This window comes from Tasmannia lanceolata, unplaced genomic scaffold, assembly GCF_043159265.1.
Source record: "Tasmannia lanceolata isolate RefF3 unplaced genomic scaffold, GAP_Taslan_0.1 ptg000023l, whole genome shotgun sequence".
Lineage (NCBI taxonomy): Eukaryota > Viridiplantae > Streptophyta > Magnoliopsida > Canellales > Winteraceae > Tasmannia > Tasmannia lanceolata.
In genome coordinates, this window is record NW_027518700.1 from 22,736,054 (window position 1) to 22,752,857 (window position 16,804).

The following is a 16,804-nucleotide window of genomic DNA, read 5'->3' on the forward strand; positions in this document are numbered from 1 at the left end:
TGTTAGATATTAATTCTTTAATCTATTGAAACAGAAATCTTAGGATCTTTAGATTTTCCTGGTAAAATGGCCAGTTGTAGACACTCCATTTTGCTCCGCTCTAATCAACAAAGAAAGTAGTGTTTCGCTGTCAGTTTGTCAGTATTTTCCCGTTCCCGTGTCCGTCCCTTATGCTTTCTCAATCTTTCCGATCATTTCCGCAATGTTCCGTATTTTTCTTTTCACCAAGTGTTGAGAATGGCTGTTCGCAAGAATCCGAGCAAGAGGGAACTTGGACCCGTCGGTGGGCCCGCATTGAACAGTTGTTTAGATTTGGATCAACAGGTGCGCCCTGCATTGTTTTTAATGAAGAATATGGCTTTTGAATATATGTGGACCTAATGAATTAAATCAATTTCTATGGTGGGCATCGTGTATTTTTGCCAATCTGGTAAGGGCCCAGTATTGTGAAAAGTTAAAATTTAAAGTTGTGGCTCGTCAAATTGGACGATTTGGATCATCCCATGGAAATAATTTTGGCACACGAATTATTTGGGACAAATACTAATAAATGAATAATTCAGGCTATTCTACAGAAATAATTTGGTGTGCGCAATCTATTCGGGCCGTGACCCATAAATTGGACGGTTGAGATCACCCAATGGAGCGGAGTTGAAGGTAAATAGTGCAATATAAGGAGAAGTCACTCGAAGTGGGGCCCACCATAATTTAGGAAGCCAAACAAATTTTAAGAATATTCAGTTAACACATGTGGGTCCCCTTATAAAAAAATTCTTCTTTTTACAAGGTGAGGTTCGGCTGACGCTTGAGATGGGTATCTCTTTCGGATTTTCCTTCTAGTTCTAGTAGGGCGATCGGATTAGCAATGTGGAGCACTAAACATATGACCTGCTATTGTTACCCGCACGAGATCGCATGTTTATTTTTTTTGGATGCAAAAAATGCAATGCAGATGGAAGAATGGAAGAATAGAATCGGCAATTGAAGAGAGGGCATGGGCAAAATGGAAAGTTGGGTTGTCTTCATAGAGGCAAGTCTATAATGGGAATGGACGAATTAGCATGTAGAGGGATGATTTTCTTTTTTTGGAAGGGATACCAAGAAAGAAATAAAAAAATTCTCTTGGCTTTCAATGGGAAAGATGATAAAATATGGCAACTCTCGGATCCTTCTTGGAGCAAAGATCACTCCCCTTCTTAAAACAGGAAATCTCTCGACACAAAGGGCCGGCTCGATCTCTCTCATATTGGACCCCAACAGCAGCCCTCGAGGACTCTTCTCCCTCTCCCTCTCGGTGTTCCCTCACTCCCTCATTCCACAGCCGATTCCCACTCTCCGCTGCCTCCCTCTGTTTTCCGATCCGGACAGCACCCCATCTCCCTTACATCTTCTCTCCATGCTCCGCGGCTCTCTCTCTGCTCTTGACTCTCTCTAGTTCATTAAAGAACAAAAACAGAGTATCTCTCCCTCTGTTTTTCGATCCCAACAGCAGCCTTTCACTCTCAAACTCTCAATCTTCTTTCACTCTTCACAGCACTCTCTATCTCTCTGCTTCCCTTATCGCGCTCACCCTCTATGCGCAACACTCCCCCATCCCTCTAACTCTTCTCCTTCACTCTCCTTCATCCACCACTCCCCAACAACAACCTCTGAAAAAATAAGAAAAAAAAAAACGTGGAATAAAAAAAACAGAGCATCACATGCTCTGTTTTTTTCTCCCACGTTCTCTCTCTCACGTTCTCTCTCTCTCTCTCTCTCTCTCTCTCTCTCTCTATACCTCTCTCTCTCTCCATCTAACTCTCTCTCCCTATCTGTTTACTTCTCTCACTCTCTCTCTACTCCTCTCACCCTCTCTATATCCCTCTCACCTCCTCTCTATTGGTCTCTCAAAATTCTCTCCCTCTCTGTCGATCTCTCTCTTTCTCTCTTTCTCTGTTCCCATCTCTCCTCCTACCCTCTGTTACTCTCTATCTCTCACTCTCTCTCTCGGCCTCTCACTCATTCTCCATCAATCTCTCTCTCGGCAGTAACAGAAACAAAGAAAAACAAAGAAAAAAAAAGAAGAAGAAAGCGGGTCGGATCGCAGTGTCAGCGGGATTTTTCGGGCTCTGCGGCTTTTGGATTCGCCGTGGAACTCGATCACAGGTCGGTACCCTACTCTCGGATTTTTCCCAGATGATTTGGCATTTTTTATGAATTTTGCATGGTTTTTAGCATTTAATTAAATTTAATTCAATATTAAATGTGTGAGCTAAAAATCATGATCTGTATGAGTGTTTCAAATCCGTTTCGTCCCAAAATTTAATACGATGTTCTACTTAAATAGAATAAAATAACTATCGGATCGGATCGGACATTGGATCAACGGTTTTTTAGAATTTGAGTGAAGAGTGGTATTTTATTTAAAATAATGGCTGAGTAGTTACGAAATTCGAAAAAATAGCCATCTCAGGATGATCTATTTTTTGGAATTTTAAATTTTTCTTGTGTTCATCATGTCAGAACAAGGTTGGAGGACGTTTTCCGAAATTGTAATTTTCTCGAAAATCGTGTTTTAAAAATAGAAAACTCTTCAAAAATATCTTTTCGACGAAGAAAAATAAAATATATACTAAACGAATTCCAAAATTAATGAAATTTTGTATGAAGATAATATAATTCCAATACATTCTACCATGAATGTTTGAGAATTTTTGGAATTGGTTTGGTATATTATTTTATGCTTTCTTTGAAACTTATCAGATTTTGGGAGAATTTTTATAGACATCGGATCACAGATAAAATTCTCAATATTTTTACAGTAGTCTTATATTCCATATTTCTAATTTCTGTAAACTTTTCAAGTGATTTAGATCTGGTTTCATATGGGATGTAGTGTTAATTCATAATCTAGGCTGAAAATTGAAAAATCCGAAACTGATAGTAAATAGTTTCTAAAATTCATGAAAATCTCACAGAAAGCTATATTTACTCATATCTTATTTCTGTAGAAATTTTATTGAATTTAGATTTCTATTTCTAGTAGTTTCTGTGTTATTTTGGCAATCTGATCAATTAATTGTTAAATCAAAATTAAATATGAGCTTAATATAAAAATCTGTAAAAATCTTTCAGTAAGCTACATTTCATCATATCTTGCTGCTGTAGAATTTTCAACTCATGTTGAATTCGTTTACAATAGTTTCACTTGTAAAATCACTCATATGTTTAAAATTGATAAAATTCATTGAAAATCCGAAATCAATCGAAAATCATCTGAAAATCTCTAAAGAACCTTAAATCTCTGTCACATATTAACTCCTTAATCCATTGAAACAAAAATCTTAGGATCTTTAGATTTTCCTGGAAAAATGGCCAGTGCATTCATAATCGTATCCCAATTGCAACCGATCTTTGACAATTTGAATACTTAAGCTATAGCATGTTGTTGGCTCCGAGGTTACTGTCCACGGAAATCCTGAGATATGCCAGGCAATAAAATGCTATAACCTAAGTATTAAATTGCGCAAGGAAAGAGCGCACGATTTCCTCCCTTGGATGCCATTCAAGACCGAAATTGGTGAACCCTAGAACCATTGGTAATCTTTGAATGTCCAAAAACCGAAAATCCTTGAAATATGAAATTAATTAACGTTAAGAGCTTGAATCGATTTGTCTCGAGTCTTTCGGAACCATTGGATTATGGTTTCCGATATAAGAACCATTAGAGCCCAATTTAGGAACACTGGTGTCAGGTCGTGTCCTAGGTTTTAGGGAGTCTTAGGTTTTAGGGAGTCCTAGAGTTAGGAGTCCAGCCTCATCACGGACGTTTGCTATGGATAACAACCGTGCCTTAGGTCTAGTTACACTAGTCACCCAATCTTTCCCTAGGACAAGCCTAGTTACCTAGGATGTAGGTTAATCTGCATTAGTCTAAGGAACAACTTGCATTTAGATAAGAATCATATAGCATCTTAGATGAAAAATCCTAGGATAATAAAATATTCAGCTTGAATTAAATAACTTCTCCTAAAACTGTTGAAACAGTCAATCCCGTCTAGGTCGGTGTCTTAGTTGAGTTAGGCATAAGTAGCTTAGCTTAGGTGCACCGAACTACGTCGACTCTGATCCCAGTGAGGCTTGGGTACGTAGGCAGCTTGGATGCTTGATGGCATACCAACCGCGAGTCGGCACCACAACAAATTGTGGTGTTTTGTATATTAATTTTCTTGTAAATGCTTAATCAAATCACTTAGAATTTTCCATGAAATTAGAATTTAGGAGAACTTTCACTTAGATTGAATCCAGACAAATTAATAAATCAAGATACACATTTAGGATTCACATTGAAATTAGATCATAGGATGCATGTCCCGTAGTTAGCACATTAATAAAGAGTTGAATGAGCCATTTAAAATTAATTTAAAAGAGTTAGCTTTTGGAATCGAAGACCGATTATCGGGCAGGAATGGTGCATGTGGTGGATAAATCCCCATACCTTCCATTCTTGTAACCAGGTAGCGAGTCTAGATTTCTGGTTAATTATGGGTCCTAGATCCCACATCTAGGTGGCGACTCTGTCAGTCTCTTTTGTGTGGAATTCGGATTGCTTCAGTGATCCCAAGTCCACATAAAAGATGAATTAAAATCAATAATAAAAATGCACACGCCAATCGCGTGGGTACGAGAGACCAAGAGAGAGCGTGGCGGCACGCGCCACACCCCTCTCGCGGGATCGGGTCCCACACCAGTGCATCCATAATCGTATCCCAATTGCAACCGATCTTTAACAATTTGAATATTTAAGCTATGGCATGTTATTGGCTCCGAGGTTACTGTCCACGGAAATCCTGAGATATGCCAGGCAATAAGGTGCTATAACCTAAGTATTAAATTACACAAGGAAAGAGCGCACGATTCCCTTCCTTGGATGCCATTCGAGGCCGAAATTGGAGAACCCTAGAACCTTTGGTATTCCTTAAATGTCCAGAAACCGAAAATCCTTGAAATATGAAATTAATTAACTTCAAGAACTTGAATCAATTTATCTCATGTCTTTCGGAACCATTGGATTATGGTTTCCGATATAAGAACCATTAGAGCCCAACTTATGAACACTTATGTCAGGTCGTGTCCTAGGTCTTAGGGAGTCTTAGGTTTTAGGGAGTCCTAGAGTTAGGAGTCCAGCCTCATCATGGACGTTTGCTATGGATAGCAACCGTGCCATAGGTCTAGTTACACTCGTCACCCAAATTTTCCCTAGGACAAGCCTAGTTACCTAGGATGTAGGTTAACCTGCATTAGTCTAAGGGACAACTTGCACTTAGATAGGATCATATAGCATCTTAGATGAAATCCTACGATAATAAAATCTTCAACTTGAATTAAATAACTTCTCTTAAAACTGTTGAAACAGTCAATCCGATCTAGATCTGTGTCTTAGTTGAGTTAGGCATAAGTAGCTTAGCTTAGGTGCACCGAACTACGTCGACTCTGATCCCAGTGAGGCTTGGGTACGTAGGCAGCTTGGATGTCTGATGGCATACCAACCGCGAGTCGGCTCCACAACAAATTGTGGGGTTTTGTATATTAATTTTCTTGTAAATTCTTAATTAAATCACTTAGGACTTTCCCTGAAATTAGAATTCTAGGAGAACTTTCACTTAGATTGAATTCAAAGAAATTAAGAAATCAAAATACACATTTAGGATTCACATTGAAATTAGATCATAGGATGCATGTCACATAGTTCGCGCACTAACAAAGAGTTGAATGAGCCATTTAAAATAAATTTAAAAGAGTTAACTTTTGGAATCGAAGACCGATTATCGGGCATGAATGGTGCATGTGGTGGATAATTTCCCATACCTTCCATTATTGTAACCAGGTAGCGAGTCTAGATTTTTGGTTAATTATGGGTCCTAGATCCCACATCTAGGTGGCGACTCTGTCAGCTTCTTTTGTGTGAAATTCGGATTGCCTTAGTAATCCCAAGTTCACATAAAAGACGAATTAAAATCAATACTAAAAGAGCACACGCCAATCGCGTGGGAACGAGAGACCAAGAGAGTGCGTGGCGGATCGCGCCGCACCCCTCTCGCGGGATCGGGTCCCACAGTTTGGCGAGTCTGCTGGGGAACCACCTAACTTCATTAAAACTTCAAAGGATAACTCATTTGAATTTAATTTAACTTGCTCATGAAAACTCTATCTCTTATATACTTGTTAGATTAGTTTGTATGTTTTATTTTCTCATCACATTTTACTCAAATTTAATCTAACAAAACCTGAAGACATCATAGATTGCGCAAACATATTGCACACACTTACATCACTTGCATCTAAACCCTTGCATCTCACATGCACACACATCCTATTTTAGGAACCCGGAGTGTTATCTAGCATGGTTGACTGGGATTTCATCACCTGGTGCCTCTGTGCTAGAGAAGCATTCCACTCTTAGCCTATTACCTTTATGGTACGTAAACGGATCTCTTGTTTACGTACTGATACGCCGGACACTGGTACAGTATATCGAACATGGATTCGCGCTAAGTGAACTCTTGGCCTTACCCCTAGATTAACCCACACATGCATGTAGTATACGAACACATGTGCATCACGTGTGTGAGCCTAGCTTAGGATATCCTACCCATTTGTGTCTAGATTAGGCCGGGGTCTATCTTCCAATGGCTACGATCGGTCCCTAGGTGCACAAACAAAGTCATGAGTCGAGATCCTCTCTCTAGTCCGCTAGATTAGGATTAGGGTTTGATGCCGTCAGGTAACACTGTTAAAATGTACGAAGATTAAAAACTTTCCCTTTGGGGTTAGGATATAAATCCCATCATTTCCAAAGATCTCCTAGGATTAGTCATTCCTGATCTATCCGTTGAAAGTAATCCTATGCAATCTCATCTTTTGATCATGTGTCTATCATTCGCCTCTTGTGGGATTCGATTATGTCTTCATTCCCTTTCTCAATTGGCAGGAATTGTGTCTCAATCATTTGATTGTGCAATCTTGATGATCTGATCGTACTTGTACCTTTAGTCTTTTCTTACTCTAAGGGCAACCTTTTTCAAGAATATTTTGCTAAGTCCTTCAGAGTTCACTCTCATAATCCTTGAACTAGGGGCATTCCCCTATACGAATTTGTCATCATTGTCATGTCTTGGTCCTTTAGGATTCATTCTATTGTCCCAATTACTTGCTTAAATGTGTAATCTTCTTTTCAGTCATTGAGAATGGACACTCCTTGAATGTCAAGCTCATATACCGTTCTTATTGTTTCCATGTCAGGACTGTTCACAACTGAAAATCCAGGAAAGCTTCTTGGGTTTGAATCTATTCGTGGTCAGTGAAGAAGCTAATTCCCCATTTTCTTTGGAAGCGTCTCCAATCCTCTCCTTCCATACTCATGGCAGTCTCTATGAAAAATTCACAACTCTCTTACATCATGGAAGCCTTGACCCAGCTCGTCCAACAGGTGAAGGAATTGAAGGAAGAAAATCAATTCATCGAAGCTCAACTTACTGAGAAATTTGGTCTAACCACTGTTGTTTCTAAGGGCAAAAATCCGGGCCTCTCCATGGTTATGGGTTCGGAAGAGCTAATTGTGAATCTCTCTAGACAAATGGCTGCGTTAACAGAAGAAGTTCATCAGATGAAGCAACAAATGCAAACCTGGTATTGTCAGTCCCAAAGTTCGGAGCACTTCGCTGACAAAAATACCAAAGTCCAGGATGTTGTTACCAGAAACTCTGTCTCTCAGCACCAGTAGGATTCTGTTGGGCCCTTAATTCTTGAATATGACCAAGAGCCGCCATCTGAAACTCCTAAAAGAGAATTCACTGACTTGTCGATCTCGTAACCTGATTCTTTGAAATGGTTGCTCAAGGAAAGAATGATAACACTATTGGGATCAGAGCCTGTTCCTAATCCTCTTCCCAGTCCCAGGACCTTCCAAATGAAAGAATTTTGTGATTATCATTTACGTCATGCTCATGCAACTGATGAATGCCTCAGCTTGAAATATGATATTCAAGACCTTATAGACATGGGGCTCCTCGACCCTCAAAACCTTTTGTCAAGAGGCGAAGCTCTATCCTTTCCTGATGACCGCAAACCGTGGGTTGAGCAAATGAAGAGAAAGTCTCACGATAATCGCAACCAGCAATGCACAATGATGGGTCGAAATACATTGAGCCCGGTCTCCATAGGTCAGGAAATTAAAGTGGCCACAACACATGGGGCTTATAGCAGGGGCAATTGTACTTCAAAAAATATCAACGAGCTACAGAACCCTATGGTATTCAAATATAATCAATCAGGGATTGCAGCTCAGCAAAAGCCCAATAGGGAATTCACCCCTCTCTTGTTTCCACCATCTGTCATACTACAGCAAGGATTGGAATCCGGCGATATCTATTTACCTCGCATTAAGGAACCTCCTAATCCGCTCCCCAGGACATGGAGGGTGGAAGAGCACTGCGATTTTCATCGAGGATCGGGGCATAGTACTGATCAGTGTATAACTCTGAGGCATGTGATCCAGAAGTTGATCAATGAGCGCAAGCTACCATTTCAGCAAGTGCCAAATATTGTTGATAATCCTATGCAAAACCATGTTGTACCGCCGCTGGATGATGTTTAGACACTTGGGGTTTGAGAAGCTCAAGTTCAGTTGTAGTGAATGAGAAGAACCAGAAGTTAAAAGGCACTTGTTATGATGATGATTCAGTTTTCGCCGAGCCTCCGAAGCTAGACAGTTGCAGCAGTTAAAGTTTTAGTCATTTACTATTTTATGTTGAGTCAGTCATCATGGTCAGTACAATTGTTGAGTCCGGTCTTACGGTTCAAGGTCAATGCCTAGTCCATGGCAAGTTATCTTTTGTTTTCCTTTTATTTAGAGTTGTGAATCCTGAGAATGTTCAGGATAGGTCGTCAGATGTAATATCCTTTTCTTTAAATAAAATTTCAGTTTCAAAAGTTCACTGGTGTCTGTTTCTTAAGTATGCTTCTGATCTTAAAATAAGACTCCCTCCTCAAATGAGGACAAAAATGACGAAACTCCACTTGAGTTACAGTGATTACTTGAACAAGAGGAGGAGCGCCAGTCCCAGCATTTCAAAGATGAAATTGAAGTGGTAAACATTGGCACTGAAACTTTGATTCAGTGAATGCCGATTAAAAGTATATTACCCTCTGAAGAGTGTGAAGAATTGATAAACTTATTTCAAGAATAAGAAGATTGTCTAGAAAAGCTACAACCGATACCAGGGGCAAGACATAGATAGGAAGCTCAAGAGAATGAAGAAAGTGAGAGACATATGTTATACAAGAGGCATAGAGCGGAAACAACTTTCATATTTCCAATCAATGACCTTGGTTCTCAAATTCATAACATGAAGCCAACAAATTCAAGATAAGAAGTTCAAGAGCAAGCATTGAAAAGTGATCATCAGATATCAAGAGTTACAAATTCATAGATGGAGGATGTCAAAGAACAAGTTTCGCTCTGTGAAAGTCGAAAGCATATATTAGAATCTTGAAAGAAGAAGAGTTATTATCTCTTACCGGGAAATGCCGTCAAACTCAGTGAAAAAAAAAACAAAAGAAAAAAAAATAATCAGTACCAGAGGGACTCTAGTAACCTAGATCGATTCTCAATCTGAACATCGGAAGGCCTCATTTGGCCGAATAAATCCCAAAATCAAAACCCAATGTCAAAAGAATATCGGTTTGCAAACCCTTCGAGCCTGAATAAAATTTTCTTGAAAACACATCAAACTAGGGGCATCCGCCCCGAACTACGCGAGACCTGATCCCTACACTGGGGTACATAGGCAGCTCGGTTGAACCGAGTTCGGTCAATTCAAAAAAAAAAAAAAAAAGGGGACAAGTTCCAAAAGAAGAGAAGTCAATTATTCCAGAAAGAGAAAAAAAAGAAAAATCAATTAACCTTCAAACAATCTATCTTCAAACTAGGGGCATTCGCCCTGAACTACGCACGACCTGATTCCTACCCTAGGATACGTAGGCAACCTGTTCACAGGTTCGGTCGAAATCTTTGTCGAGCCTTAAGCCATTCTTTGAAAAGCCCTATCTTACCTATAAAGTCCTTCCGGTGTTCAGAACTAATGATCTAGGTCCCGAGACACAATAAGTAACAAAAAAAAATGATGATGAATATGAAAAGAACGGAGTTTGAAGATCCGCTAGACTGAAAACCTGAAAGGGCGGTCTAGGCAAAATTTAAGATCATTCCCCTGCTAAGTTGAAAACTCGAAAGGGCAGGCTTAGGCAAAAGCTAAGGGGATGGCCTGCTGGATCAAAAACCTAGAAAGGTGGTTCAGGCAAAATTTAAGGCTAACACGGTCCGCCAAGTTAAAAACCCCGAGGAGGTGACTTGGTCGCGGTAAGAGAATCATTATAAAAAGGCTACAGCCGATATCAAGACTGAAGATCAACTGGAGTTCAGGCAAATTCAAGTGGCATCCTCAAAACTGGGGGCATTGAAGCTAAGCAATCTTAGGGATTGTAATTAAATCCTTGAGGCATTACTATTTTAAGGAAAAAGTCCAGTGTGTACCAATTGAAAAAAACATTCCTCGAAAGGATAGACTTACCAAATAAAACGTTAACTAAGTCAGAAGCATTACTGTGTCTGTCAGTGTAGTTAGTCAATCTTTGTCATTCTATGTTCACTCCTTCAGGGCCGCTCAATCCTTTGAGTAGTGCCTTTTATCTAAGTTTTCTCTTTAGAAAGAGTCAATCGTCGTTCTTATGTCCAAATGATGCAATTGTCTTGGTGAAGGAGGCCCGGCCTCGGCAGCTCCCTGCGATCGTATGAAAGAGCTCGGTAATCTAGTCAAGCAGCCTCATTTCAAAGAAGATCAACTCAGAAAAATTCAGAAGTAGAAACATCAGAAAGCCCAGCTTCCGTAAAAAGATCATACCCCAAGAAGGCACCTTAAGCTTGGAAGAGCCTCAGATGCAATGGTGGTTGAGCCAATTTCTCAGAAAGATGAACCATTAAAATTCAGAATCTCCTTCCAGTTAGTTAAATATTATCCTGGTCAAGAAATATTTATCTAAACACCTGTCAAGAGGCAAATCCCACTTTTTCATGATTATATCCACGAGAGCCATTGTTCTAGATTACCAATTTCAAGTATCTTGTTCAAGGTTTCAGTTATCAAAATCCCCAGAAGACAAGACCAGCAGTCTCTTTGAGAAAAATCTTGTTGAAGTTTCATAAAAGTGTTCCTAATCCATTCTTGTTAGTAATGATCCTAAGGTTTGCCGTTTCATCATTCGTCAAAGTCCTAGTTTCCAATATCTTTGTCCGGCACGATCTATAATATCCCCGATTTCATTGAGTTCAAAAAATCAAAAATTCATCAAATCCAATCTTACGTCAAATTCAAGTTCATGAAAAATCTCTAAATTCTTCATTGTTGAATTCATCAATCAAAGCTATCTCGTTTCTTTGGGCCCGTTTGGGAACGGTGCCCCTTTTCTCGAGTCCATTTGTGAATGGTCTTGTCTTCTCCTTGAACCCGTTTGTGAACGGTGTCTCTTTTCCTCGAGTCCATTTGTGAATGGTCTCATGTCCTCCTTGAGCCCGTTTGTGAACGGTGCCTCATTTCTCGAGTCCATTTGTGAATGGTCTCATATCCTCCTTGAGGCCGTTTGTGAACGGTGCCTCATTATCTGAGTCCATTTGAAAATGGTCTTTTCTCTTTGAACATCATATAAATGTGATGTCTCATTCCTTGGAATTCGTATAAATACGATATTCCATTGTCCCTAAGTTATCCTTGAGCATCATATGAATATGGTGTCTCATTTTTTGGAAATCCGTATAAGTACGTCATTTCATTCTCCATGAGTCCATTTGAAAATGGTCTTTTCTCTTTGAACATCATATAAATGTGATGTCTCATTCCTTGGAATTCGTATAAATGTGATATTCCATTGTCCCTGAGTTATCTTTGAGCATCATATGAATATGGTATCTCGTTTTCTGGAAATCCGTATAAATACATCATTTCACTCTCCCTGAGTCCATTTGAAAATGGTATTTTCTCTTTGAACATCATATAAATGTGATGTCTCATTCCTTGGAATTCGTATAAATACGATATTCCATTGTCCTTGAGTTATCCTTGAGCATCATATGAATATGGTGTCTCGTTTTCTGGAAATCCGTATAAGTACGTCATTTCATTCTCCCTGAGTCCATTTGAAAATGGTCTTTTCTCTTTGAACATCATATAAATGTGATGTCTCATTCCTTGGAATTCGTATAAATGCGATATTCCATTGTCCCTGAGTTATCTTTGAGCATCATATGAATATAGTGTCTCATTTTCTGGAAATCCGTATAAATACGTCATTTCATTCTCCCTGAGTCCATTTGAAAATGGTCTTTTCTCTTTGAACATCATATAAATGTGATGTCTCATTCATTGGAATTCGTATAAATACGATATTCCATTGTCCCTGAGTTATCTTTGAGCATCATATGAATATGGTGTCTCGTTTTCTGGAAATCCGTATAAATACGTCATTTCATTCTCCATGAGTCCATTTGAAAGTTGTCTTTTCTCTTTAAACATCATACGAATATGATGTCTCTTTTCCTTGGAATTCGTATAAATACGATATTCTATTATCTCTGAGTTATCTTTGAGTATCATATGAATATAGTGTCTCATTTTCCTTGGCATTCGTATAAATACGATGTTTCATTATCTCTGAGTTATCTTTGGACATCATATAAATGTGATGTCTCATTTCCGTGGAATTCGTATAAATGCGTTGATTCATTCTCTCCAGGTCCATTCGAAAATGGTCTCTTACTCTCTTGAGCACCGTACAAATACGATATCTCATTCTTCCTTAGTCTATTAAAAAATTGTCTCTTATTCTTCTTTGGGATCCATAAAAATATGGTTGTTCATTCTTTGGGAAACCATACAAAGTCGGTGTCTCATTCTGATATCTCATTCCTTGTGGGCCTGCGCAAATATGAGGCCTCATTCTTGTTGAATCCATTCGAAATGATATCTAGTGTCCTTTGAATTCATATAAATATGTCTGAGCTCATTCAAAAATGATGCTTCGTTTTCATTAAAAATCTTTCGAAAGTCATCTATTATTCTCTCTAAGACCATTTGAGAATGCCGTCTCATTTCCTCGGAAATCGTTCAAAAACGGTATTCCTTTTTTCCTCTGAAAATCCGTTTGAAAATGGTATCCCATTCCTTCATTGCCCGTTCGAAAACGGCGCCGCATCATAATCATCTTTTCTTCTGTATTGCAAAAAATTTTGCACCCAGAATAAATCTGATTCTCTGTTATTCTAAACTGCCATCTTATGGTGTTTAGAGTAAATAATTTTGATATATGTTCAAATTCTAGGATTTCATCTAGGGTCTTGCATTATGTTAGGTTGCATTGTGTCTAGAGAGTCATTTGTCGATCAAAGCTACGCAAAATGGCACTGTCACTTGTGCTTTGGTGTTCGATGACTACGTCATCTCTACCAAAGAGGGGCATCTGTAGACACCCCCATTTTGCTAGGCTTTAAAAAGCAAAAGATTCGGTAGTATCATTGTAAGCCCAAGGGTTCCCCATGGGTTCATTCAATCATCTTGTTTTGATGATTAACAAACGCAAATTGATTAGTTGTTTATGGACTGATCATTTGTCTTGAGTGGTGTGCTTTAGACAGGTCCTACCCAAGTCAAATCATACTAGCATGCACCTTGTTGGCCTATGCTTGAAGATGAACCAAACACAATGGCAAAGGAGCTTGGAACATACTTGGACTAATCACACCTTGGAAGTACCAAGGAGAAGCTCATCATCAACCATCTCAAAGCATTGAACAAACAAAGAAAGTTCATGAAGGCCAAAGGTGGAGGATCAAGAACCTAATGCAAAGGACCAAGGAGCTTGTACCACAACTTGAAGATGTCAAGCATGGAAGCTCAACCATAGAAGATCCCAGCTCAAAAGAAGAGTTCAAGAGAGTGATAGAAAGGGTAGAATGTATTCCTATCTCTCTTGCATTTCCTCTTGTCAAGGCACATTGTTTAAACCCCTAAAAATATGTTTTTCAAAGAGACTAACACACTCTTTAAGGACTTAAATTGATAAGTGAATGGCCATGGTGGTGTACCAACATGTTGGGACCCATATGGCATTCAACACAAGAATGAACAAAACAGAGTTCCGAAGCAACAACCTGGACCAGCAACTAAATCCTATCAAAACTTATTTAAAACATTTTCAAATATTTTTGAAAATATTTTTAACAGATAGGAACATCAAAATCCGACGAGAAATGAGGGAGATATGAATTTTACAAGTTCGACACTGTTTGCTGGAAACCAGTCTCGGAACTCCGAGAATTATTCTCGGAGCTCCGAGCTCGGAACTCCGAGAACATTCTCGGAGCTCCGAGAAATGCACCAGATTCTAAACTTAAAGGCTCTGTTTGAATTCTCGGAACTCCGAGAATTTGCTCGGAACTCCGAGAATTTCGCTCGGAACTCCGAGAAATGTTTTTCTTCAAAAAAATATAGCCGTTGGGGTGCAACGGCTAGTTGATTTTTTTGACCCAGTTTTGACTGTTTTACCCCCCAAACGGTCACATGGAGTTGGGACTTTATATATACTCATTCAAGGGTCCAAAACACATGAGGAACATTGTCCAACTTCAAGAAACCATAGAAAATCATTTGCGAACTATTTTTGGGTTAAATTCTCTCACCAACCAAACTCTTTATGCCTTGATTTGAGAAAATCTTTTGAGATTGGTTTAGGCTTAAACTTGTTTATTCTTGAGAGCATCCTTGGAGCTTCAACTTGCATTGTAGCCTACATAGAGGCAAAGCTTTTATCTTCTTCTTTATTCGATCGGTGGCAAGGGCATCCGTTGTTTTTAATTCCCTTGGGTGAACCGCTTAGAACTCGGCGGAGAAGGAGAGTCATTGTAAAGGTGGAAGGGCATCCTTATTTAATTCCCTTGGAGTGTAAAAGCCTCGGAGCCGGGCGTCGTGGAGGTCTCAATAGTGGAAATCCTCAAGTGCGACCTTGAGAAGAGTGGAGTAGGCCGTTTGCCGAACCACTATAAATCTTTGTGTCACTTGTGTGATTGGTATTTCTCTCACTCCCTCTCACTCTCTTATTTGATTATTTGTGCTTAGAATTGAGTGAGTAGTTAGCATTGATAATCAACCTAAATATCTTAACCTTGCTATCTAGGCTATTAAAATTACTTAATTAAGTTTGCTAATCAACAAGGGTTTTGAACGTATATTAATTTGTAATATTGTTTAAGTTCAACTATTTCAAACTTAATTAAACAAGGGATAAGTCTTGGGTGAAATCTTAGGAAAAGTTTTTAAAAGGTAAAGATTTTATAAACATCCTATTCACCCTCCCTCTAGGTTGCCAAACCAAGTCACTACTTGGATTTCAATTGGTATCAAAGCTTGGGCTCTTGATTAAGACCCTAACCGGTTAAGAGTTAAAAGATCAAACTTTTTGGCAACTCAAAAGATGGGATCTAGACTACCTATTTTGGATGGTTTGGATTATGGATCATGGTTGATCCATATGAAGACATACTTAAAAGGTCTAGATAAAGATATGGTAAAGATAATTGAAAATGGATTTATGTTAAATGCTAAATCTAAAGGATTAAATGAATATAATAAAAAATTATCTTTACTAAATACAAAAGCCCTAATTGCAACATGTTGTGCATTACCACCACACATTTATGAGAAAGTATCCTTTTGTAAAAATGCTAAAAATGTTTTGGACTCTATTGAAAATCTTCAAAATCAAAACATGTGCTTAATGGGATTATCTAATGAAGACCCCTTGGATAATGCCGAATTCACACTTGAAGAACTTGTTGAAAATGTCCAAGAATTACATAAGAAACTTGAGGATCAACTAGCTAAGAATTCAAACTTGAAAAATAATTTAACTAGTATTCACAAGGAGTTTAGGTCACTAGAAATAGATCATGCACATCTTAGTGAAGAAAATGAAATTTTTAAAAAAGATTTTATTGAAATAAGTAATACCATTGCTTCACTAAGAGAGGAAAATCAACTCCTTAAAGAAGAAGAAGAGAAAATCAAAATGCTTTCATCTCTTGAATTAATAAATTTTAAAACGGAAATCAATGACTTAAACATCAAGAATGAAATATTAAGGTTGGAAAATCATAAGTTACAAGAGAATGTAAAATTCAATTACCATCATGATCACTCTTGTAATTCATCATGTTCATCCCGTCCATCTACCTACTCTTATGCATCTTGTGACTATTGTGGTAGATTTGGACATTACAAGTTTAAATGTACTTTTAAACTTGTAAAAAGTAGTAAGTTTGTTTGGGTTAAAAAGGACTTATCACCTAGGACAAACTTGCTTGGAACCAAGATGGTTTGGGTTCCAAAACCCCTAACATGATCTATATTGTGTTTATTTTAGATTAGGGGATGTGCTTTAATTGAATATCAATTGAAAATATATTTGTTGATACAAGGTGCTTGTTCTTGTTTAATTTTTTTTATATCAATACATGTTGTGCCTAAAATTGAAAATCCTTTCAAAACATGTGTATATAGATATCATATACTCATATTTGCTTAACATATATCTATATATATCACCTTAAAATTCAAAGTCTATATGCTTGAATGTAATTAATTTGAGACTTTGATATGATGAGCCTAATTGAATATCATTTTGAGTTTCCTAGTTTAAGTGCCCACATATACTTAAGAAT